This window comes from Candoia aspera, chromosome 3 (assembly GCF_035149785.1).
Source record: "Candoia aspera isolate rCanAsp1 chromosome 3, rCanAsp1.hap2, whole genome shotgun sequence".
In the NCBI taxonomy this organism is placed as follows: Eukaryota; Metazoa; Chordata; class Lepidosauria; order Squamata; family Boidae; genus Candoia; species Candoia aspera.
Window position 1 is genome coordinate 80,202,088 of NC_086155.1, and position 26,211 is coordinate 80,228,298.

Sequence of the window (26,211 nt, forward strand, 5' to 3'; positions counted from 1 at the left end):
CAATATTCTTGGTATCCACATTAAAGCACTGCAGATATTCTCACTCAGTTATACCTTTACCCCAGTTTTGAACTAGAATATTTCTATGCCAAGTCATCTTGGAACTTGCTGTTAAAAAAATACCAACTATGTTAATGTATGGAGATATAAACAAGAGCAGTACATGCAGTAAGTAACTAAAGTATTCCAAGCTGCCCATTCATCAATAAACACAGAACTGTTTGCTATAAATCTTGTATCAGGTCAAGCTAATTATTTCTTGAACTACAATTAGATATTTAATATGGTCAATCTTAGATGCTTTGCTGTGATTGCCTAGGACAGTAAAACAATATCAATTCACTTGACAAATATTAAATGTTTTTCAACTGCAATATTCTTCAGTGATCACGGATGTTGTTGCAGCTGTATTATTTGTTTTCTAGTACACTCACAGTTCATATGAACTAAAAGGTAAAATGAGAAATGGTATCCAAAAGGACAGTGTAAATATGCATTTCCACCCCCAGCCCCAGGAGAAGGAAATTAAATGGCTATGTGATCCTAGCAACAGAGATATGAGCATTGAACACATGGAATAAGTTTTCAAAAATCTTTATTGGTGATATATAACAAACAACTACCACAACAATTTACAATAGTGATTATACAACATAAAAAACCTACATACAATATAGTTATTAAAATAAGCTATCTTTAAAAGGAAAAAAACTATCAAATATTAAAAATATCCACATAGTATCAATTCAGCATTACTATGGGATTAATTCAATCCTTAAATTTGTCATTAAATCAAGGCCATACAGATAGCTATTGCTCCATCTTCTGGTTTCTGGAATATAAAGACGTTACAAAAATAGATAACAAACACATTATCTTGAATCCATTCCTTAACAGCAGGAAGATAAGAACACATGGAATAAGTGAGGAAGATTGGTGTTGAGCACTGAGCCAGAACCCTAATACTGAGCCAAATCCAAGCCCACTTAAGCCTGATACTTTTGAGCTCAAGACTGAAGTCCTCAAGCCTAACTGCACCCATCCATCACCAGTGGAATCAATGTATCTACTAAGAAGTCATGAAGAGGGATATGCCAGGTTTCAAACCATAGGGCCACCCTTTTAATGCAGTGCCTCATCAGCAAACAGGTAGAGCCTGAAAGGAATAATCAGGCCTAGGAAATAAAAAATGGCTAAAATGAAAAGTTACTCTGTGGAGGCTGTGGAAGTTAAAGTTGTAAGTGTGCTGTAGTTGGGGCATGTCTTTGTTTTTGGAATTTCAACAAGTGATTGAATTTGCCTCCTCTCTGTCTTGTGATGCTGGCATTGTAGGCACCTTAAATAAAAATGCACTCTTTACGGTTCATCTCATTTTCTTGTGTTTAAAAATCATCCTTGGTTAGAGTACAATTAGACTTTTGACTTGCAAAATAAAAGCTACCTACTGTATGTCTATATTCGACTGAAAATAAACATTACGGTTTGGATGCAAACTCTGTCACTGATTAAATGAAATTGATGAAACTTGTGAATAGCTTTTCCATTGATACCAATAGCTTGACTCTACGTTTCATTAAGTATGGATGGGTCTATAACATTGCAGCTTTCAAAAAACAGATGATTTTCACTTGATGGACTTTTCCCACTGAAATATCACGTCAACCCCCCCCCCCCATCTTTTTAGAGTCCTCCCTTGGAAACAAAAATGCACATTCATAGGAGCAGAGAAACTGTGCCTACCGTTCTCTGAGTGGTACATCTATACATATCCTTTATATGAAAGCTGCATATAGTCTCAACTTTAGTTTTAGTACATAAATTACAAATATCTTATAATGAACATTACTCACTGATATGCCAGGCATTTGAACGGTTCAGCCTTTATTGCTTTGTTCCCTATTTCCCCCCCTCCCTAATAAGCACATTCCTGTTGTGAGATGGAATGTAGCTAATCCATAATAAATCTGGTTGAGAGACTCTGGGTTTAAGCCAGCTGAGCTCTGTTTGAAGGGAAAGAATATTAAATGTATTTGATGGCATTTGTAAGAATCTGGTTTCCTCAACCCCTGTATTTTAAAAATGGAGCTCATTAGTCACTGCACAGATGCAGTTCATTAGTTGCTTCAACTGCTGCATGTAAAATACCTATCTCCTCTATATTTGTGCCAACATACTTTAAATGCAAGACATTTCTTAGAAGTTTTTTCCTAGTGCTCAGTTATCACAGCTCTGGCAACTAAACAAATGTTTTTCAACTGAGGAAATATGACAGGTTGACAAGCAGGAGGAGGAGAGAAAAACTAATACAGAGGCAGCTCTTCGTTGCAAATAGCATGCAACAATTTACAAAACAGGCTTGTAGCTAGTAATGATTATAAATATATTTATGAAATCTGGATCTATAATTAAGATATTCTACTTTACTTTATATGTATTCTTTGATATGGTTAGCGCAACAACTCTATGTAATCTAAACTCATAAAGAATCTGAAATGCCATTAAATGGGGACTGAATTTTTCAGCACATAAATGTTTTAGTTACTGATGCACTGCAGACTTGGGAAAAGTATGTGAAAATCATCCTCAACCCCCAAATCCTTTTCCAACAAAGGACAATCCATGCTAGCTTATTAACAAGAAAGAAAAAAAGCTGAGATGACTAGTAAAGCAAATAGACATACAAGCTTTAAAATACATTTTTTTTTCATCATTAAAGTCTAAAATTTTATCACTACCCCCAAGTATGCTCCTTCCTCAGTGATCTTATTCAAATGGATTTCAGAACAGATCTATAGGTTATGAATTTAAGCTCTCTATATTTCTGGTGTTCTGAATTTTCTCATTTTTAATTAAAAGTTTCATTTTTCTGTATTTATGCACATATATCCATGCACAAACATGGGTCTGAATATTACCCATATGTGCTGTCTAGTTTAAACTATCACGTAGTACACAATGCAGCACTCTGGACTCAGTTACCAAAAGATGTTTCAGAGCACGTACACACACAACACAGCGCCTGTCCATAAATCCTCAAACAGCTATGCGTACTGAAACACCTTCCTGGAATCAAATCTAAAGTGCTTCACGGCCCTATTACACACCTGCTTTTTCCAAGAAGCCAATACAGACAGGTGGAATTGTGCCATCTGGCTTCTTCAGGAGGCACATCACACATGCCCAATCAGTCCTCCTGGAGCTACATTTCTTCAGTAATCCATTTTTTCCATACTGCTATTATGCATGTCCTAGTACAATAGGCCTCAGCCTTGTAGTACAGGTAGTCCTCACATAACGACTCTAATTGGGACTGGCAACTCCGTTGCTAAGCAAGGCACTCATTAAGTAAAACATCACGTGACCACCCCACTTAGCAATGGCAGTTCCATCAGTCCTGGTTGTGGTTGTTAAGAGAATCAGCAGTGGTCGTTAAGTGAGACATCATGTGACCGTGACTTGAGATCTCCTGCCAGCTTCTCCGTTGACTTCGCTTGTCGCAAATGGTGATCACACAACCGCAAGATGCTGCAACTGTCGTAAATGTGTGACATTTGCCAAGTGCCCAAATCACAAACATGTGACTGCAAGGACTGTGCAAGGACTGATCATAAGTCACTTTTTGCAGCACTCTTGTAACTTCAAACAGTGGCTAAACAAATGGTCATTAAGCAAGGACAACCTGGTATTATCATTCTTACTGATGGGAATCATTTCAAGGTCCAGCAGTACAGAAAAGTGAAAAAAGAAAGTCTGCCTCTTTGTTGGAAGGGATGAAGTGGCATCAAAGCTGAATGCATAATTACTCAGAGGGAAAAAAAATAACAATAAAATGAGTTAATATCTAACATAAAAGTTGCTAAAAGTCTCTTCTAAAGGGTCCAGGATGCTATAAATTAGTATTTTTTTTTAAGTATGCTTGTAAAGGGCCAAAGTTGTGAACTACAGACACAGAGATTCAGATGCAATTAACAAAGTTATTTTTTAACTTTGTTAATTGCACCTGAACTGGTAGAAAATGGTAGCAGTTGTGACCTGCAATGCTCTATATGCAGTTATGACACATCCCTAACACACTAATCTGTGTACTGCATTGTGTTCCTCGTCGTATGTCCCCGAGCAGCAGCTGAATTTGGAACAAATACTGGCATAGCCTTGGCACACATCAAAGAAGATACTACCCAAGTACCAAGAATGAAATCAAAGGGTCCACTGATCACAGCCAAGCCAGTCATGTCAGTTTTATTTTCAACTGTTTTATTTTCTTCTTCTTTAGTCATTCCTAAATTCCTTCCAGACTACAAAGGGTTGTTACAAGAGCTGTAAAACAGTGATTTGATATTTGAAACAGCAGCACTCAGTTGCACGACATACTGTCTTTAGTTTGAGTGCATACTGCATTGATGGACTGCAGATGTAAACATGCACAGTCCTGGCCTGCATTTGAATGACTGTCAGAAGGCACTGCTCTGTCTGAAGAGGCTCTCTATTTGAAGGATTGATCTGTCCAAATCCAATCTGAAGAAAAAGAAGCTAAAAAGGGGACAACCAGAGCCCTGAAGCTGTTAATTAAGGCAGCAGTTTGAGTTAGGCATGCAGATAAGCTAGAAATAATATTTTCTTCATCACCATCATCATCATCTTTTTCTTATCCCACCTTTCATACAGTCTGTATACACATACACACACATGTGTGTGTGTGTGTGTGTACAACTCAAGGAGGCAGACATACCTAATACTCCTGCCTATTTCCCCTACAACAAGAGTCACTTGTTGAGATGGGCAACTATAGAAATCAAATAAATAAACAAACAAACAACAACCCTGTGAGGTGGGTTGGGCTAAGAGGGAGTGACTGGCCCAAAGTCACCCAGCTGGCTTTTGTGACGGGACTAGAACTCAGTCTCCTGGTTTCTAGCCTGGAGCCTTAACCAAACTGGCTCTCTTATGGTGAATTATACTCCATTTCTATTTAAATTATAGTGTTTATTTTAAAATTTGCATCTAATCATGTAATTTAGCATACAGATATTTTACACATACTTTCTTCCTCTTTTGGGTGATGTGCCTAAGTCTATAGCTATATCTGTGTGTTTGCAGTGAGAGAGAAAATTCTTTTTAAAAATTGTAATGAATAAGAAAAAGTTGTAGAAGAGTAAGAAAGTTAGAACTCTTGTCAAAGAGTATCAAGATAAGTTATGGAGATAAATTATGAAAGTATAGAAACACTTCATGAGAGTTACATATCATGCTGCAAAAACACCAGTAGAAAATTGATTGGATAAAAATGAACAAAACAAAACAAAAATTAAGTCAGACGCATGTATACTGACAAAGCAGTATTTTGAATACCTTTCTCTGTACACAGTAACAATTGGCTATTTTGTTGGATGTTGAACTAGAGAGGCATAATCTATTTTGCCTGGACGTGCACGGCAGGCCAAGAATGCACCTGCATAAGCCAAGCATTCATTATCTTTGAGACACCTTGTATCCCATAATACTAGAGTGACTGCTAGTTCCAAGCCCACCATTGACCACATGCCATGTGCCCCCCCCCCCCCGCTTTTTTGGGCAATGAAAAGTATTTAAAATTCATGAAGCTTGCTGAAAGCTCAGCTATCGCATTCTACTCATTCCAAAGTGCATGGGAAAGAGAGAGCATAATGGACATTTCAACTGGAGCTATTATTGTCCATGAATAACCAATATTCCATTAAACTGCTAATAGACCCGCTTGAAGATGTTGATAACAATCAAGCCATGTAAGAACATTCCTTTCCCCTAACACTGAGATGTTCTACAATTCTGTTGTTTGTGTTATTTGTTCAGAGCTTGACACAAAGTATTCAGAACACTTATTCCATTCCAGGGAGCACTTGCAACTCTATTTTAAACGGGCTGAACTGTTTGCTATTCCTGCTCCTAGTAGCTATTTAGTATTGAGTTCTTCCTTTTAATTATCATTCTTATTTATAAAAGTACCTCTATAACATAAATAATAAATAAGAATTCTTATATTTAAAGCCAAATAGTAGGCATCTAGTACAGCCATTTATCAAAAGGAAAACTTTTTCTAACAGTTCAGCAAAAATAAAAAATAAAAGACCAACATGTTGCCTGAATTTGGGGTTAAAATGGTAAAAGGAAGAATATGGTCCAAAAATATTCTTCACATCTTAAAGATTTCAAAGCTCTTTCTGTACTCTGTATTTCATATCGAAGCTGTGATTCACAGGAATGCATAACACTTGTCTAAAATTGAATGAATTCTCTGTGTAGATTAAACAGTGACTTAACTCTTACCACTGGATTATTGCCTGAGGTCATGAAAATGATTCATGTTGACTGAACAAGTGATAATTAATAGTTGTCAAAGACAGAAAAGGAAAATCTCCTAATGTTAAATACCTCTTCTACTTTGATGAGAATTGAACAGAATTAACTTTTAGTATCAAAAACTATGAAGTTCACAGTGACATATATTTGGATATATGCAAATACTATGGAATATGTACTAAGACACCATCCTTAATTAGCTGTCCTCCAGATGCACATTGGACTACAGTTCCCAATGTAGTCAGAATAAATGTACATGGAAGGTGCAGTCTGTGTGTTCAGCTTGTTTTTCCAGCATCAGCATACATTTACTGCCTCATTTGGTTGACTATCTACATGGGCCCCAGCTACTAAATCTGCTCCAACATTTCTGTAGCACCAGTGTTAACAGCATGACGTATGATACTGGTCTGATTAAGAGACACGTGCTTCTGATCTCATCCACATTTGCCTTACATTCCCAGCTATCTGATTTTTAAATAGGCATCTTGAACATGCATAAAACTGATTCAATGAGATATTCTAAATGGGTAGGTTTTCTCTATATGGAGGGCATATAGTGTACTGTATTCAGTGGACTTTTAGCAGGGGGAAATAGGTGAAAGGAATTTTATGAGGGTCTAGACAAATGAGGGATGATTATATTAAACATACCTTATTTGAGAGCCTTTCCCACGGCTCAATTAAAGTGCTACTCATCCTTAAACCAGTAGAAAATTATACTGGCATAACATTTGGGGTTCCCACTGACAATCGCTATCCTGCCTCTACAGCCTCTGTTCTGGCTTGCCACCAAATAAAGGAGTTCTGATTTGGGGTATCATGCAAAGTATGTCATGCAGATCACTCTTTAAGCCCTCTGGCCTTGTTACCCTTCCCCTTACAGGAGTCACCAGCTAGTGAGAAGCAATCCACCAATCAAAGCAGTGTTGTGACTGGAAAGGGTTTTGATATATGAGTAGACCTGCAAGTTTAAACATCTGTCAAACTCACTTCTCCTTTATTCAGAAAAAGGAAGATAAGTTTAAGTGCTAAATCTGTGTTTCACCACTGTCTGGAGAAGTGTAAGTGTAACCATCCTGTCTGCTTGGGGTATCAGCCTTGCGAGGTAGTCTAGACAAGAAGCACATCCAGAAGTACTAGCTCTACTTTATTGTAAGGTTACGTTAACAGAATCTTGCAAGTCTGAAAGTACATTTCTCCCCGTCACTTCACAGCTCAAAGAACTAGGGAGGGTCCCTTCTGAGATGTTTGTCATGCCCACGTTCCTTCTGCAGGCTAAGCCGCCTCTTATCTGAACTTTGTCCTGGCTGCGGCTCTTGCCCCTGTCTCCCAAGGTCATTCCCACATACCATTACAGGAGGAAAGGAGGTTTGGCACTCTCTTTGCCAATGGATCCAAAGGGAAGTACTGCAAATGACTAAAACCATCTCTCCCCTTTGCCTGGGCAAGCATGGATTTGTTATCTGCCAAATCTTGTCTTCCCTTTGCCTGCACAGAGCAACACAGGTCGAGTCATCTGGGCTTGCCTGCCCAGTACCTAATCTGTGGGGTGGGATGTGAGCTGTCAATAAAACAGAAAGCCCCTTCTACTTTACCGTGCAGCTCCCCTACCCAATGGATCAGCTGCAGGCCTGTCAGATTTGGGGAGGGGGATGACGATAGAGTATTAGAGCTAATTAAGAGGCTATCATGGATTTCTTTCTTTGGTGTTTTTCCCTCTTCTTTGACCATCCACATTCTGATTGTTCTTTTCTGGCTCTGAAGGCAAAATAAAAAATAAAAATAATGTAGAAGACTTTCTATAAAATAAATCACTAGCCAAGAGTAACCCCAAGGAATATTGTCAGAAGATTAATAAGTACAGTATTTAAGATTAATATTACTTAACATTAATAAGGACAGTATTTCCACAGAATCCTTAGGTTCACTGAATCCTGTGTATTAGTGGAACAAAATATTCTGAAGCTTACTTGGAATGCTGAATGAACAACATCCTTAATTCAGCACAGATAAAAGCCAATGCAAAATCCAACATTATGCTGTATGCATATATACTGTATAGGTGGTGGTGGGGAGACAGAGTCATTGGAGTTGGACAGCATATGAATGTAAAGAATTATTATGATGGATATATTTCCTATTAATATATTTCAACAACTTGTTTAGGAGCATAATTTGATCCCACCCACCCCCAAAACAAAACATGTTAGAAAGTAGCTCTTGCTACTCTATGTAAATCCCATATAGTAAGGCTTCGTAGATTTTTCTCTGGGGATTGTGGTGACCCTCTTGATTTTAATTAATGAAAGCCAAGTTCAGGCTCAAATAGCTTATTGCTAGTTTAAATATGTAGAAGCACCAAGACTGCCAAAATGTGGCTCAAGAGAGGAAGGAAGGAGAAACAGCATGAAGTGAAACACTTTTTCTTTCCAAGTGATATAAAGGCAAAATAGTATATTTCCTTTAACCTTGATTAAAGAAAATAGGGCACATTATATAGACTATAGAAAGAATTTGTTTCTGTTAGCAGCTCAAAGTTTTAACAGTGCAATTCCACACATTTATTCAACAGTAAATCTTACTGAATTACATGAAACTTGTCTGGTAGTGTGATTAGGATTACAAATCAATTTTCTATGTGTATGTGTTGCTACAGAGGATTTTCCTAATTATTGTAAAATTCGTACATGCTCTTAGTCTTTTCAGAAAATAATGTTTTCTTCTTCCTTTTTTAAATAACAGGGTGGAAGAGATATTTGGAACAGGTTAAGATAAATGCTGCCTTGATTCCCACTATATACTATGATTCCCACTATGTATTTTATGGAATACATGCCTCCTGTTGTCTATGGGTACTTCAACTACACCACTCTTTTCAAATCCTCAATCCCTCCCAAGTACTTTGAAGTTGGCTATATAATACGGAATAGAAAATTGTTACAACTTGAAGGTCATGAGTTAAGATTTGGATGGCATGCCTACCTGTGGTATGACAAAGTTAAGGCAGATAAGGAGTTTAAAAATCATTACATTAGGATTGTGAAACTGAGTAAATATTGACTAGAAGAAAAGATTGGATTCAAAGACAAGGTTGTCTTTGAATTGGAACTAGATTCCAAGCCTGTGGAATCTCCAAGTTCAGGTGGCAGAAGATGCAGTGAGGTAAAAGCCTTCATGAAAGGGGAAGCAGCCTACCCCCAAGTCATATGGACCTCCAGCATCCCAGATTGAAATACCAAAGTGATAGGATGGGAGATGTGTTGCAGCAAAACAATAGGCTTAGCTGCCCAGGTAGTCCTTGACTTACGACCATCCGTTTAGCAACCATTAGAAATTATGACAGCACTGAAAAAAGTGACTTACAATCTGTCCTCACACTTATGACTGTCACAGCATACCCATGGTCACATGATCAAAATTCGGACTCTTGGCAACCAGCATATATTTACAACAGCTGCAGCATCCCAGGGTCACATGATCACCATTTGCAACCTTCTCAGCCAGCTTCTGACAAGCAAAATCAATGGGGAACTGCATGATTCACTTAATGACTGCAACGAAAAGGTTATAAAATCAATTGTGGTCACATGATGCCTTACTTAACGACCACACCGCTTAATAACGGATTTTCCAGTCCCTACTGTGGTCATAAGTCAATCATTACCTGTAAATGACATTGTGGCAACAGAGCAATAGACACTCAGGTCAGACGGGGTAAATGCTATGTGTGGAAGAACCCTGAAACTGCTCATAATAAATGGAGGTAAATGGAACCAGCCCGAGAGAAGGATTCTCTTGGATCAGAATCAGCCAGACAAAAAGGGCTCAGTGAAAGGAAAAAAAGAACAAGCCTCTTGGTTTGTTGGTTTTCAGGAGGTAATTATTTCAAGGTGTTTTTAGGAGCACTAAAAGAAACTTTAAAAATTAAATTAAAAACCACATTTTACTATTTCTTTGCTTCTATGATAAACATAATGCCCAAATGTTTTCCTATAGAAGAGCAGCATCAGGCCATCTTTCTAAGGAAAATCTAATTTAGGTGCAGACTTTCTGAGCCAATGTGCATATCTGAAATTTTAATAAAATGTCATTGTCAGTCTTACAAATTGACTTTCAAGGTAGGGAGGAAGTATCTGTCAATCTAAAGAAAAGCTGCAATGCTGGGCCTAGCCAGGCAGAAAACACTGAATCTCCAGAAGGCAAACTGATAGTTGTTCTCCTTCCATCTCTTTCCTACCCACCACAGGATGCTCTTTATCACCACAATTTGTCTTTTTCTGGGTAGGTAGAGAAATTCTTATACAAGGGACTGAGTTAAAGCCACCCCTATTTTATTTATTATAATGCCTATTCTTGGAGGTATTTATTTTAAACAAATGCTAGCAGCTGGTGTTTTTGTCTGCCATATATCAGCTTCATTTTTAAAAATTACATACAGACACACACACACAGTGTGTATACACACACACTCACACACAATGTGTGTGTATACATACACACACACAGTACATCAATCAATCAATCAATCAATCCAGGTTGGTGGTACCATTTGAAACATCCCTTGGCATCCTTATCTATTCCAATAGGAAACTCGAAAAAGTGTTGTCCTAAATGAAATAATTGTTTTAGTTGCATTTCTGTATAACATGATTTGCAGTGATTTATCCTTACTGATGCATGTTCAAGGATAGCTCCAGGCTGTTTGTAGGCAGGTAAAATGTTTCTAAATTTGTTTTCTCCCTAGGAAATTAACACTATAAAATGAGCCATCACTCCAGTTTCTGTTTCATTTGCTAATTCCGTTCCCAGAAATTTACCTCACAACCGAATTGTCAATCTTTGCTTAGAAAATAGAAACATGTTGTTTCAAATTAATATTGTTTTCTTCTCAAAAGAGGGCAGAACTAAAACTTCTGTGAATATTTTATAATGCCTTAGCAATTAGCCATTAGAATGGAGTCAAATGACAATGGATGATTTATAATTTTAGCTTGAAGTGCACAGAATTCTCTGCCAAATGATCATAATGAACTCATATTGCTACACATTATGGTAAAATGTACCCTTAATTCCTTTCAACTCTTATGCAATAGAAAAAAGCTGAACTCTAAATACTTCAGCAACTCAGTCAATGCCAGAAAATACATCTCTAAATCTTGATTTTATGAAAAATAGTGTTCCTGGTGATAATATATTTCTATTCTTTTGAAAAACTGCATTTCTATCTCAGAGTATCACTCTGCAAACTGTGGAGAAAGGAAAGGTTTTGAAAATAGATTAAAAGTAGATAGATTCCACAGGGGCAGTTTTATGGCCCTGCTTACATAACTCTGAATCATGAGAAAGACAAAACTACAGTAAACATACAATGAGATTGCCAAGTCAATGCTAATACCAAATGTAAAGTCAGTAATTATTTTCTTTTCTCTTTTGCATGCCATTGTGAGCACGTGTAAAATCAGTTCTCAAAGCAGCATTTAGAAAGCAGAACCTTACCTTGGTTTGTCAATGGCACCAGCATGAACATGAGATCCTCCGTATTTGGCATCTGAATGTACAAGGACTCAAAATGGGCTGGTACACTTTAAGAGGGCTGCAAGTATCAAAGCTTCCCCAACTAATTTTGCAAATGGGCTATCACATCAGATCTCAAGATGAATTCTCCCTAAATTCAGATGATCTTGTTGGAATTCATGGAAGATGCATATTTTCAAGCCAGCAACAAGTCTGCATATGTGTATGTAACTTAGCTCATACACTGTGGTAATCTAGGTTTGTTGAACCATAGTTTATTGAACAACTCACAAATTGGCTCAGATTACTCAAATTACTAAATCAGACAACAAAGTGCCCCTGTTGACGTTCCTAAAAAGCCTAAAAACCCAATGCTGCAGTTGAACCCCAAATTTAAATACTTTTTAAAAAAAATATTGGATTTAAAAACAACTCTGGATCTCTGCATCTATATCAACACATAAGACAGTGACAGAGGAGATAAACATTGTTTCTGACTTCATAAACCATGCTAAATAGCAACATTACATCTAAACTGCACTCTTGACCAAAACTCAACTTTTCACAGATCATCTATAATATGAACAAGTCATACTGAAAACAAAAGAAGTTACAACATTCTTTCTTAACAATTACAATTTTCATGCTGCTGATATACTGACCTTTTTACATATTCTTCCAAAATGGCTCACATAAATGCTGATGGAAAAGCAGAAATGGGGCCTGAAGAAGCAGCCCTCCTTCCTTCCTTTTAAGGAGCACTGGAGGATAATTTTATGAACCAGTCTCTTCCTTTCTATTTTTTGTAGCTATAGGAGATTACTTAATAACTAAACTCTGAATATAAATTGCAACATATTGTGATGATCAGCTGGGGTTTGGAAAATCCTTCAAGAAATTCAAAGTATTCTGGCATTCAAAGCTTAAAAAAAACCTCCAAGTTTAACATCTGGAATCAACATATTTCATGGAAGCTGAGGCTTGAAAAGCACAGAACATTTTCTCCTGCAGTAACTTCTAGTCTAATTAATATAATTAATCTTAAAGGATAAAACTAGGGCTGCATATATACAGATGCTGAAATGTGTCAACTAAAATAATTACGCAACATGGGAGTTCAAATCCTGTTTAATAATCTGAATCATGGTCACCAATGGAAGGCTTGTTTTCTGCACGCATACCTCAATCTCATTTCTTCAGGCATTTCTTTTACATTAGAAGTTGGCATTCAAATGATTGGCTAGTTAATATGTTGATGAGCCTGTCAGCGGGAAAACCTCCCAAAAGAATTCCAATCAACTAGGTTCGATGGTTCAAAGAAAAGGATTTATTTGTAACGCGTTTGCAAAGGCGGGTTCCTCCATGTAAGAAGAAGGAACCCTGAACAAACTCAGCTCAAGACTTTTATACCCTTTCTGCCGCCCCCTCCTTAGAGGGCTTGGCTTACAATCTTGCTAAATTTCTTCTTTTGTCTGTTGAGACCCATGTTCGACCCCATGAATTTGAAACATTTACCCTTCATATGAATTCGAAACATTTACCCTTTTTATTTCACCCCCAGCTCACAAGCCTTTTAGGCCAATGCAACTAGAGTCAGCTAGAATTCATTGCTGCAAGCACAGTACAAGATAGATATTTCCTTACTGAGACCTATCTGAATTACTGTAACAAATAGGGCCTGAATATAAACTGATCTAAAAAACAAACAGTGGATACATTCTCTTGGATCAATACAGTTAATTGTGATTAATGAATCTCATTAATTTCAAAGGAATTTATATACTGCTCCTGGTTTCAATAAAATTGAATCAGGTCAATTCAACTTGGAATTCATCCAAATGCAATGCATACTCCAATTTAACATGTAGAGTAAATCAAAACAGAAAAATACAAGAAGCTGAGACCTGGATAAATATTTAGATTTACATGAAGTACAGAATATTTTCGTATTTGCACAAAACCTCCATTTGACAACTGAAAGTGCAAATATATACTGTAGGATATGCATACGTCCATGTTCACATGTTATTGATTTAATGAAGGGGGGTATAGTATGATTTAGTCAGGAGCCTGCATGCAGTAACAATGTGTGGTTTGCAAAACAGGATGTGCATGTTGAAAATGTGCAGAGTTCTCCATCACTATAGAAGAAGTTGCATGCATAATCTCACTCTTTCACATAGCCACAGTTGCAAGGCGTTAAACAATATTTTCTTTTGATGCCAAAGCAGGTGGCCATTAACAAATTCTGATCCATAATAGTCTGACTCCCATATATTCCTGAAGAAATCACGGTACTCCCTGAGCAAACTAACATTTTCTAAACATCACTGAAGGGAGATGTATGTTACAAATCATAATCTCCCTTTCCTTTGGTGGAAAGTCTAGGAAGTTTTCCTTTCCTTGTACCTGTGATACAGTGATACCTTAATATCTCTCCTTGGACAGTACTATCACAGTCATCTCTGTATAACTGTTGACAATAGTAATCTAATCTTTCTGAAGCCAGAAATAAGATTTTAATCATAATTGATTTCTAGTAATACTTTATTACACAGCCCATCCAGATTAGAATGTGCTGAAAGAGAACAGAGCAGGAAGAATCATAATGTAACAGGAATAAAGTACTCAGAGGATAAGTAGGGGCAAGTTCAGTGAAGCATAATGGATGGCTCAACATCAGCAAACTGTGCCACTTGCTGTATGGCAAAGCAAAAGCACAAGGTCCATTTCCTTAAATATGCAAAATAACACAATGCCCTGTTACCTGCTGCTTTTTACATTTCCAGATTTGCTGCATTCAACTACATTCTTTGCTCTCTAATAACCAATAACAGGCAAGCCTCAGAGCTAGCTGGCAATCTCAGAAAGACAGGATCTCACAAGAATTTCCTGCTTCTAGTTGGGCCAGACAAGAGCAGACACTCTTGTGGTATTTTGGCACTTTTGTTCTGCCCTTATTTGTTCAGACCAAAGCTTTTCAATGGAAAATTAAATAACTTAATTTATGATATTAGACTTTCCTTTCCGTCCTACTTATTGGTTTACAATTCTATTAAAAGCTACTGTGTTGTGAAGCTGTGTTGTGAAATTTATAGCTTCTGTTTATTATTAAAGACTAAGGGGGTGTGTCATCCAGAAAGCAGTTCAACAGTGTGTTTCATAACCCTTATTCACAATGAAGCTGCTCTAGCACCATGATCTTTAAATGCTAGATTCTTTAGCATGTAGCTTAATTTAAACATACTGTATAACCCATTGTAATTATTTAGCCATTACAGAGTTAATTTCCATCATCTTCAATGGAGCAGTGACTATTTTTAATTAGACAGAGACTTAATGTATTGGTATCATACAAAGAATGGATAATGAGTCTGTTTCAAAGAAGTGCAAACTCTTTACAGGCAAGAAAGAGGCTCTGCACATATTTATATTTTTGGAGGCAACCAGAACATTAGTTAACAACCAAAACCACAGTTACTAACATATTTATTTACAATGCCTACAACTCTTCTTGGATAAGGGACAGGATACATTCAGAATATTTCCTACCTATGGATGTGTCAAGGCAATGCCATAACTACCTTCCACCAAAAGAGATACAATGCAGCACATCACGAATTGGATCCTTTTAGAGTCTCAAATATGGGGGGCATATGAGTGCATGAAAGGTTAAAAATGAACATTTCTCTGCACATCTGGATGAACAGGAAAATATATATACAGGATTCTTTTCCCTCAGGGTATTTGGTTCCTTAACTATATATTGCATATTGTAACTTAACATGTAATCTGTTATTAGTTTATTGCATTCATTGGAGTTCTGGAGCAAGCATTCACCAATTATCCTTGGAGACTAATCTTAACCTTTGATTTATCTACCTATCCAATAGACCAATAAAGTTTAGCACATCTAAATATTGGATTATTTCATAATATACTATATATATATTAAGCCTGTCCAGCACTTTGGATTTGAAGGCAAAAAGATGCTTCAGAGTTCACAGGGTACTCATTTTGCACCTATCTGTGTCTTCTTAAAACAGCTACATTTTCTCCCAGGATCAAAAAATCTCTCCTTCACAGCTTCAGCACAATCCTGAGAAAAGGTGCATCTGGTTTAAAAAGTTGCAGACAGGTGGTAAGTGCATGCTCTCCCTCATACCCTGAAGCACCTTTCTGCATCTGAATCTGTAGCATGGACATCTCCATTGCATATCCTACTTCCAGCCAACAACTAGTGGTCCCATCATTCATACAAATCCATCACACTATTCTCTTTCAGGTAAGCATACTATGCAAAGTTCAGGAAAAAAGTAAGAATTAGCAAACAAAAGAAATTAAAGATTGAGAGGCATACAATCCATTCTGTAATTATGTCAAACATTTGCGAAGATTAAAATCTGCAACATAGAACATAAGCAAATTAATTGAAAGGTATTTCTAAAGTAAGTTAGAAAGTAACCCTATATATAAAATATATAGGGTTATAAGTAACCCAATATATTTGCAATTCATCTATTATTTTTTACTTGTTAGCTTTTCTCTCCTAACCCTACTCTTTTTTTTAATAATTAGTCTTAAATGTGAAAAGGGAGAAAGAGACAGTCTGAGACTATTGGTAATGATTTGTCTCCTTTCTGGAAGCAGAACAGTAAGAGGGCTTTTTTGGGCCATGATTTGCCTGCTCATCATCTGTATATATCAATCTTTGCAGAAGCTATGTCCCAGAGCCTTACAATATAGGAATCGGTGCAAGAAACAACTTCCCTACACCAAGAAGGAGAAGTTAAAGTAAATATCCATTAATCAAGTATTTTCCCATAGGTTTTTCATCAGTTTCAAAAATGGGCTTTGCTTGCAAAATTTTGGGAATAAAATTAGGGGAGCCCCCTGCCCCCATGTAAACTGCTTTGTTCTTAAAAAAAAAAAGTAGGACATAAATGCAATAAATAAAGACATCACAGTATCTTCCAGACTGGTTGGATAGCTTTGATATTCCCTGCTGGCTAGGGAGGATAGAAGCTGTACTGTAGTCCATTTTAATTTCTTTCTTGTCTCTGAATTAGATTTTGCAGAGAACTGTAGAAAATCACAGTGGCAGATGGATGTGATTGAAGAGATTAGAGTACAAGATATTGGTAGAGACGGGCAATTATCAAGAGTCAAGCCATATTTGATGGCATCTACCTAATTAATCATGGCAATTCCAAGCCAAGTGATGCTGCTGCAGCCACTCCTGCCAAATAATCTTGAGTAGATGGGGACTGCGGTGGCTCAGTGGTTAAGATGCTGAGTCAGAGGACCATTAAGGTTGGCAGCTCGGCAGTTCAAAACCCGAGAGCGCAAGCTGTGTGACAGAGTGAGCTCCTGTCAACCTTGTCCCAGCTCCTGCTAACCTAGCAGTTCGAAAACATGCAAATGCAAGTAGATAAATAGTTACCACTTTGGTGAGAAAATAACAGGAACATGAAAGGAGCCCCCTGGGGTGTCCCCCAGGCAACGGTGATGTCACCGGCAAATCCTTTCAGTACAGAAGCACCTTAGTAGGTGCTTCTGACACGAAAAAAAAAATCTTGAGTAGATCCACCAATTTAATTGTGAGATATGGCCAGCAAGCAGCTTTAAATCAAACTATTTTGTGATAACAACAATGCAGACCTTCACAGCTCCTCCTACCCCAAAGCTTGAGACTCAACCAGTTATGCCATCTTGGTCAGAAAAAGACACACAAAAACTGAACTTTGCTTCTGCTAAATAGGGCTTATCTTTTGCTCACGGTAGTTGCTGGATTTCTTCTTTAATGGCTTTTTTAGTTCTTGCAATAAACATATTTATTAAAGAGTTGTGTCCTTGAATTATTGCCAGGGAGGCTTCTAGTTCCAGTATCAGCTGGACAAAAATGGTGGGAGGGGGCAGAGGCCCTTTGTTCATGTCTCCCTCTAACAGTTTTTAAGTTCATATTGACTGGTTCAGGTAATTCTGGCAGCCTGGTTCAAGGGTTCCACTTGTTTACCAGGACTGGAATTTAGCTGGCTTCTCCATAGGCCAAGATACAAGGTTACAGGGATTCAGAGACCTCGCCTTAAGTTAATATTCTGACCATGCTTGATAATAGAACTTGTACAATTACAGTTCCTTAGGCTGTGGCAGAATTCCACAAAATGTGTAGCTTCTCAATGCTTTCTTCTGATTTTTGTTTTTATACAATGCCAGAGAACATTTATTTATGTTTTCATTTGCAGGCACTGAAGCAACTTTAGAGAAAGGGAGACTTGACAACAGAAAAGCAACATTATGTTCCATTCCTTCCACATGCTGGGCTTCTGCTCAAGCCACAGACTCAGCAATCTGATATTTTACGTTCTGTAACATTTGAAAATACACTGCCAGTATCAAGCCATAAAACGTGTTGCTTGTTTCAAATGCAATAGTGAAGTTATCACTTACATTACTATATTTGAATCCAACAGTTTAGCAGTGAATAATATGAACTGGATAAAAATATTATCATCTAAATTACTGCTTTAAGGCATATTTCACATATAATCATAATGCCAAAATATTTCATTTCTTTTTCAGTTCTTTCCCTATTTGATTTATATTCCACCTTTCTATTCAATTTGAGCAGTAAAAGTGACAAACAATAATATAAATATATTTTTAAAAAAATTAGAGTTATATTCAAAATACATTTTAATGTAATAATCAGTTGTTTCTCTGGCACATTTATGTAGCAGTCAAATGACACCTGGAATTACAGGTAAGTATGGCCTGGGAGAACAAAATGAAGCAGGACATAGGCTGATAGAATTTTGCCAAGACAACTCAATGTGCATAACAAACACTCTCTTCCAACAACCTAAGAGACGGCTTTATACATGGACTTCACCAGATGGACAACACCGAAATCAGATTGACTACATCCTTTGCAGCCAAAGGTGGCGGACATCTGTACAGTCGGTAAAAACAAGACCTAGAGCTGACTGTAGTTCCGATCACGAACTTCTTATTGCACAATTTAGGATCAGACTAAAGAGATTAGGGAAGACCCACAGATCAGCTAGATATGAGCTCACTAATATTCCTAAGGAATATGCAGTGGAGGTGAAGAACAGATTTAAGGGACTGGACTTAGTAGATAGGGTCCCGGAAGAACTATGGACAGAAGTTCACCACATTGTTCAGGAGGCGGCAACAAAATACATCCCAAAGAAAGAGAAAACCAAGAAGGCAAAATGGCTGTCTGCTGAGACACTAGAAGTAGCCCAAGAAAGAAGGACAGCAAAAGGCAACAGTGATAGGGGGAGATATGCCCAATTAAATGCAAAATTCCAGAGGTTAGCCAGAAGAGATAAGGAATTATTTTTAAACAAGCAATGCGTGGAAGTGGAAGAAGACAATAGAATAGGAAGGACAAGAGACCTCTTCCAGAAAATTAGAACCATCAGAGGTAAATTCCAGGCAAAAATGGGTATGGTCAAAAACGAAGATGGCAAGGACCTAACAGAAGAAGAAGAGATCAAGAAAAGGTGGCAAGAATATACAGAAGACCTTTATAGGAAGGATAACAATATCAGGGATAGCTTTGACGGTGTGGTCAGTGAGCTAGAGCCAGACATCCTGAAGAGTGAGGTTGAGTGGGCCTTAAGCAGCTAATAACAAGGCAGCAGGAGATGACGGCATCCCAGCTGAACTGTTCAAAATCTTGCAAGATGATGCTGTCAAGGTAATGCATGCTATATGCCAGCAAATTTGGAAAACACAAGAATGGCCATCAGAGTGGAAAAAATCAACTTATATCCCCATACCAAAAAAGGGGAACACTAAAGAATGTTCAAACTATCGAACAGTGGCACTCCTTTCACATGCCAGTAAGATAATGCTCAAGATCCTGCAAGGTAGACTTCAGCAGTTCATGGAGTGAGAATTGCCAGATGTACAAGCTGGGTTTAGAAAAGGCAGAGGAACTAGGGACCAAACTGCCAATATCCGATGGATAACAGAAAAAGCCAGGGAGTTTCAGAAAAACATCTCTTTCTGTTTTATTGACTATTCTAAAGCCTTTGACTGTGTGGACCATAACAAATTGTGACAAGTTCTTAGAGGTATGGGGATACCAAGTCATCTTGTATGCCTCCTGAAGAATCTGTATAACGACCAAGTAGCAACAGTAAGAACAGACCACGGAACAACAGACTGGTTTAAGATTGGGAAAGGAGTACGGCAGGGCTGTATACTCTCACCCTACCTATTCAACTTGTATGCAGAACACATCATGCGACAAGCTGGGCTTGAGGAATCCAAGGCTGGAGTTAAAATTGCTGGAAGAAACATTAACAATCTCAGATATGCAGATGATACCACTTTGATGGCTGAAAGTGAAGAGGAACTGAGGAGCCTTATGATGAAGGTGAAAGAAGAAAGTGCAAAACCAGTCCATCCTCCAGGAAATAAAGCCAGACTGCTCACTTGAGGGAATGATATTCAAGGCAAAACTGAAATACTTTGGCCACATAATGAGAAGACAGGACACCCTGGAGAAGATGCTGATGCTAGGGAGAGTGGAGGGCAAAAGGAAGAGGGGCCGACCAAGGGCAAGGTGGATGGATGATATTCTAGAGGTGACGGACTCGTCCCTGGGGGAGCTGGGGGTGTTGATGACCGACAGGAAGCTCTGGCATGGGCTGGTCCATGAAGTCACGAAGAGTCGGAAGCAACTAAACGAATAAACAACAACAAATACTACTCAATATCATCAGTATCCATAATGCTGTCACTATGAGGTAAGTCTTCCTGAATGTGGTTTCTACAGCAGTTTATAGAACAGAGATGAGAATCTAAAAGGACTATGTGCAACCTCCAGCCCCTTTTTTGATTCTCCTTGCTATACAATCAATTTTTTATTACGTAACTACCAAAAATTGGTGCTTGCCATTTTGAGCTAGGGAACATGTAAAAGTCTAGATAAATTAGACTCAACAGTTTTAAGAAACAAAAATCCCTGACACTCCACCCCTGAAAATATCAATCAACCAACCAACCAATCAATCCCTTTCTCTCCATGGAAAATCCCACTTCACATCATTTTGGAGGTCTTCAGACTCCCAAATACTAAATACAGTCCTTGTATCACAAAAAGCTGATCACCACTTGTATTAAGTAATGTGTTAGGCTCTTTTGGTTTACGGGAGAGGGACTCTCACACAGGAACTGCTGGTAGAGAGAGAATAGAAATCTGAAGCAAAAAACATTTGTTTAATTTAGACAATTTTAAAAACTATTTTTCTTTTTTCAAATGTGGAATACAAAAGAAAAAAATGTACATTGTATAGTGATAATTTTATCACTATACAATAAATACATTGTAATGCTAAAAAACTAAACATAACAAAAAACAGAGTAAAAATCCATAGTTTGTTGTTTATTCGTTTAGTCGCTTCCGACTCGTGACTTCATGGACCAGCCCATGCCAGAGCTTCCTGTCGGTCATCAACACCCCCAGCTCCCCCAGGGATGAGTCTGTCACCTCTGGAATATCATCCATCCACCTTGCCCTTGGTCGGCCCCTCTTCCTTTTGCCCTCCACTCTCCCTAGCATCAGCATCTTCTCCAGGGTGTCCTGTCTTATCATTATGTGGCCAAAGTATTTCAGTTTTGCCTTGAATATCATTCCCTCAAGTGAGCAGTCTGGCTTTATTTCCTGGAGGATGGACTGGTTTGATCTTCTTGCAGTCCAAGGCACTCTCAGAATTTTCCTCCAACACCACAGTTCCAAAGCATCGATCTTCCTTCTCTCAGCCTTCCTTAAGGTCCAGCTCTCGCAGCCATATGTTACTACGGGGAACACCATTGCTTTAACTACGCGGACCTTTGTTGTCAGTGTGATGTCTCTGCTCTTAACTATTTGATCGAGATTTGTCATTGCTCTTCTCCCAAGGATTAAGCGTCTTCTGATTTCCTGACTGCAGTCAGCATCTGCAGTAATCTTCGCACCTAGAAATACAAAGTCTTTCACTGCTTCTACATTTTCTCCCTCTATTCGCCAGTTATCAATCAAGCTGGTTGCCATAATCTTGGGTTTTTTTGAGGTTTAGCTGCAAGCCAGCTTTTGCACTTTCTTCTTTCACCTTCATCATAAGGCTCCTCAGTTCCTCTTCGCTTTCAGCCATCAAAGTGGTATCATCTGCATATCTGAGATTGTTAATGTTTCTTCCAGAGATTTTAACTCCAGCCTTGGATTCCTCAAGCCCAGCATGTCACATGATGTGTTCTGCGTACAAATTGAATAGGTAGGGTGAGAGTATACAGCCCTGCCGTACTCCTTTCCCAATCTTAAACCAGTCCGTTGTTCCGTGGTCTGTTCTTACTGTTGCTACTTGGTCGTTATACAGATTCTTCAGGAGGCAGACAAGATGACTTGGTATCCCCATACCGCTAAGAACTTGCCACAATTTGTTATGGTCCACACAAAGGCTTTAGAATAGTCAATAAAACAGAAAGAGATGTTTTTCTGAAACTCCCTGGCTTTTTCCATTATCCAGCGGATATTGGCAATTTGGTCCCTAGTTCCTCTGCCTTTTCTAAACCCAGCTTGTACATCTGGCAATTCTTGCTCCATGAATTGCTGAAGTCTACCTTGCAGGATCTTGAGCATTACCTTACTGGCATGTGAAAGGAGTGCCACTGTTCGATAGTTTGAACATTCTTTAGTGTTCCCCTTTTTTGGTATGGGGATAGAAGTTGCTTTTTTCCACTCTGATGGCCATTCTTGTGTTTTCCAAATTTGCTGGCATATAGCATGCATTACCTTGACAGCATCATCTTGCAAGATTTTGAACAGTTCAGCTGGGATGCCGTCGTCTCCTGCTGCCTTGTTATTAGCAATGCTTCTTAAGGCCCACTCAACCTCACTCTTCAGGATGTCTAGCTCTAGCTCACTGACCACACCGTCAAAGCTATCCCCGATATTGTTATCCTTCCTATACAGGTCTTCTGTATATTCTTGCCACCTTTTCTTGATCTCTTCTTCTTCTGTTAGGTCCTTGCCATCTTTGTTTTTGATCATACCCATTTTTGCCTGGAATTTACCTCTGATGGTTCTAATTTTCTGGAAGAGGTCTCTTGTCCTTCCTATTCTATTGTCTTCTTCCACTTCCGTGCATTGCTTGTTTAAAAATAATTCCTTATCTCTTCTGGCTAACCTCTGGAATTTTGCATTTAATTAAAAATCCATAGAATAAATATAAATATAAATATCTATATTAAATTAATTTAATCATTAAACTTATCAAATCTGGACCATATAACAATCTAATATGTCATCTTCTCATTTTTAGAGCACAGAGACTTTTCAGAATTAGATAATGAATTCATGCTCTGGATCCGTTCCTTAAAATCAGGAGAATGACTCTTTCCAGTTATGTAAAATTATCTTCTTCACTATACCTCAAGCTCAATAAAGTCAAAGCTCCTTATTCCTTATTTTAGGAATAGAATTCAACATCACATTTAGATCTTTAAATAATGTATTTCTTTGGTTTATATCTCACCTTTATATTGTACAACTGAAGATAGTGTACATTATCTTTCTTCTACTATTTGCACAACAATAACCCTGCAAGGTGGGTTGGGCTGAGAGACAGACTGATACCAAGTCACACAGTCAGTTTCCTTGCCTAAGAACTAGAACTCACGGTCTCCTAGTTTCTAGCCCAGCACCATAATTACTACACCAAAGTGGCTCTTCTATCTCTTCCCTAAATTACATTAACGTCCATATAAATTTGAAGCCAACACAAAGCTATGACCAAAAAAAAAAAAAAAAAAAGACCAAATTTGCTCATGATTTGTTAAATTGAAATAATGTAGCTAAATGTAATCAGCAACAATATTTAGGATGTGGCATCTATGCAGATCCAATTATTTAGATATGGAGGACAGAATTTCATTAGAAGAAGAAAAGAGCTTTACTGTGCCAAACAAAAGGCCTTTTTAGGATTTGTTCCAACTATTTGATCATTTGACTTTTCTTTTCAGCATTATTTCCAGCTGTATAGCATTATTTCTTGAGGTGTAGCGATCAGAAGCCTTCCAAATATGGTTGCATCATGGGTTTGTATAAAATGATTACAACAGATTCAATTTTATGGGAGTGGGGGTTGTATTTTTCTTTTCATTTTTATGTTTAGAAGTTTTGATCTAATTATAATGAATTATTTTCTTACATGTATTATTCTTTTTGTTGACTACAGTATATAACTTTGAAAGATACCATCTGCACTAGTGTTGCCACAGAACTTAATAATAGTAATTATATGAACTTGATTGCTTTATTGCCTACTGGTGCTTATTTTTTATTGTTATTGCAAATGTGAAATCACTGTCCTGCATGTCTTGATCTTGCAAACTTCAGTTAATGGTGTGCAATCTCAGAAGCTTGATTTTACCAACCCTGGCAATTAACGAAGTACAAGATAGCTAGCTGTTTGAACTTTGACACTACTTTCAAGATGCATAGCTTTCAAAATTCAATTTTTTTTTGTAACATGGTAGATCTATTTGACAATTTAACTACCTGTCCAGAAAATTTTCGAACAAAGAAACAGCTACAAATAAATACTCCTCAGAATCAAGGAGGAGGGAGTAGGAAGGTGATGATTCCAGAAAGGGATCTAGAAGGTTTGTATTACATATTTTTAATAGACAACCCTGCCACACACTAGTTGAATGTATTCATCATCAAATATCTTAGTGAGCAGGAGACTCAGTCTTGGCACAGGCATGTCATGGCTGCTGCATGCCCATGCATGTGTGTAGCTTAGAGGAACATTGGTTACCATCAATGTCAATGATACTTGGCTCAGTATGGCCATCTCTGACTCAGCTGGAGATGCTGTCAAAGTCTTGACCTGGTGTTTAGAAACTGATAAGGTCTGGATAGGACAAAATAAACTGAAACTGAACCCTAACAAGATAGTTTATGATGATTCATTGCAGTTTCACTGCCATATCAAGTTGCTTTTCAATGGGGTGGGACTGCTCCTCTGGGAACAGGTCTATGACTTGCAGCTATCGTTGCATGGTAGGTGGAGGCCATTATCAGAACAGTCTTTAACCAACATCAACTGGTATCCCAGTTACAGCTTTTCCTGGAGAAAGAGGACATGGCTAGTTACTCATGCCCATATCACCACCAATTTCTTCGATGTACTCTACCTGAGGCTGCCTTTGAAGACCATCTGGAAACTACAGTTGGTCCAAAATAAAATGGTCCACAGTTTGACTGGAGCTAGTTACTGAGGTCCTTTTACATATTTTCTACAGGGCCTGCACTGGTTACCAGTAGGTTTCTGGGTTGCAATTCAAAGTGCTAGTTTTGACTTATAAAGCTTTACATGGCTTGGTACCTACATAACTTCATGATTGGGTATTCTAATCAGAGTTGAGTGTGGTATGTCCAATGGTACTAGTGACTGTGAAGTAACTACCAGTTATGTGTCTACTTCAGGAGCAGGTTTTATTGGTTGCCTATTCAACTGTCAGTTGCAAGTATGCCTTTCTGTACCTGTTTTCTTCTGTACATCTTGTTAATGTATCATCTTAATATATCAGGCTATCAGGAGTGATCCCTATAGTATAAGTTTGGTTCTTCCTTTGATCTTTCAGATTGTCCACTTACTGTAGTACAATTAGTTCAAAAGAGATGTTTCAGCATGAGATGATTGCTCAACTTGTAAACAACACAGTGCTGTTCACATTTGCATGATTGTATCTCCTCTGAAGTTCTATTTATGTATTCCAGATTCTGCCCCCAGTTTCCAATAGGGCAAAATATACTATTGGAAACTATGGGCAGAATCCGGAATACATACTTTAAATCATTTATTTTATAATTAATATTTTAAAGATTTCTTATATCCCCATACCAAAAAACGGAAACACTAAAGTATGTTCAAACTATCGAACAGTGGCACTCATTTCACATGCCAGTAAGGTAATGCTCAAGATCCTGCAAGGTAGACTTCAGCAATTCATGGAGCAAGAATTGCCAGATGTACAAGCTGGGTTTAGAAAAGGCAGAGGAACTAGGGACCAAACTGCCAATATCCGCTGGATAATGGAAAAAGCCAGGGAGTTTCAGAAAAACATCTATTTCTGTTTTATCGACTATTCTAAAGCCTTTGACTGTGTGGACCATAACAAATGGTGGCAAGTTCTTAGCAGTATGGGGATACCAAGTCATCTTGTCTGCCTCCTGAAGAATCTGTATAACGACCAAGTAGCAACAGTAAGAACAGACCACGGAACAACAGACTGGTTTAAGATTGGGAAAGGAGTACGGCAGGGCTGTATACT

At 37.9% G+C, this 26,211-nt stretch overlaps 1 protein-coding gene across 3 annotated transcripts in view; it reads right to left on the reverse strand.

The window, feature by feature from the left end:
* The window catches only part of DDAH1 (dimethylarginine dimethylaminohydrolase 1), a 94,053-nt gene that overhangs the window by 23,320 nt on the left and 44,522 nt on the right, over positions 1–26,211 (reverse strand). The gene's annotated exons all lie outside the window — the stretch shown is intronic.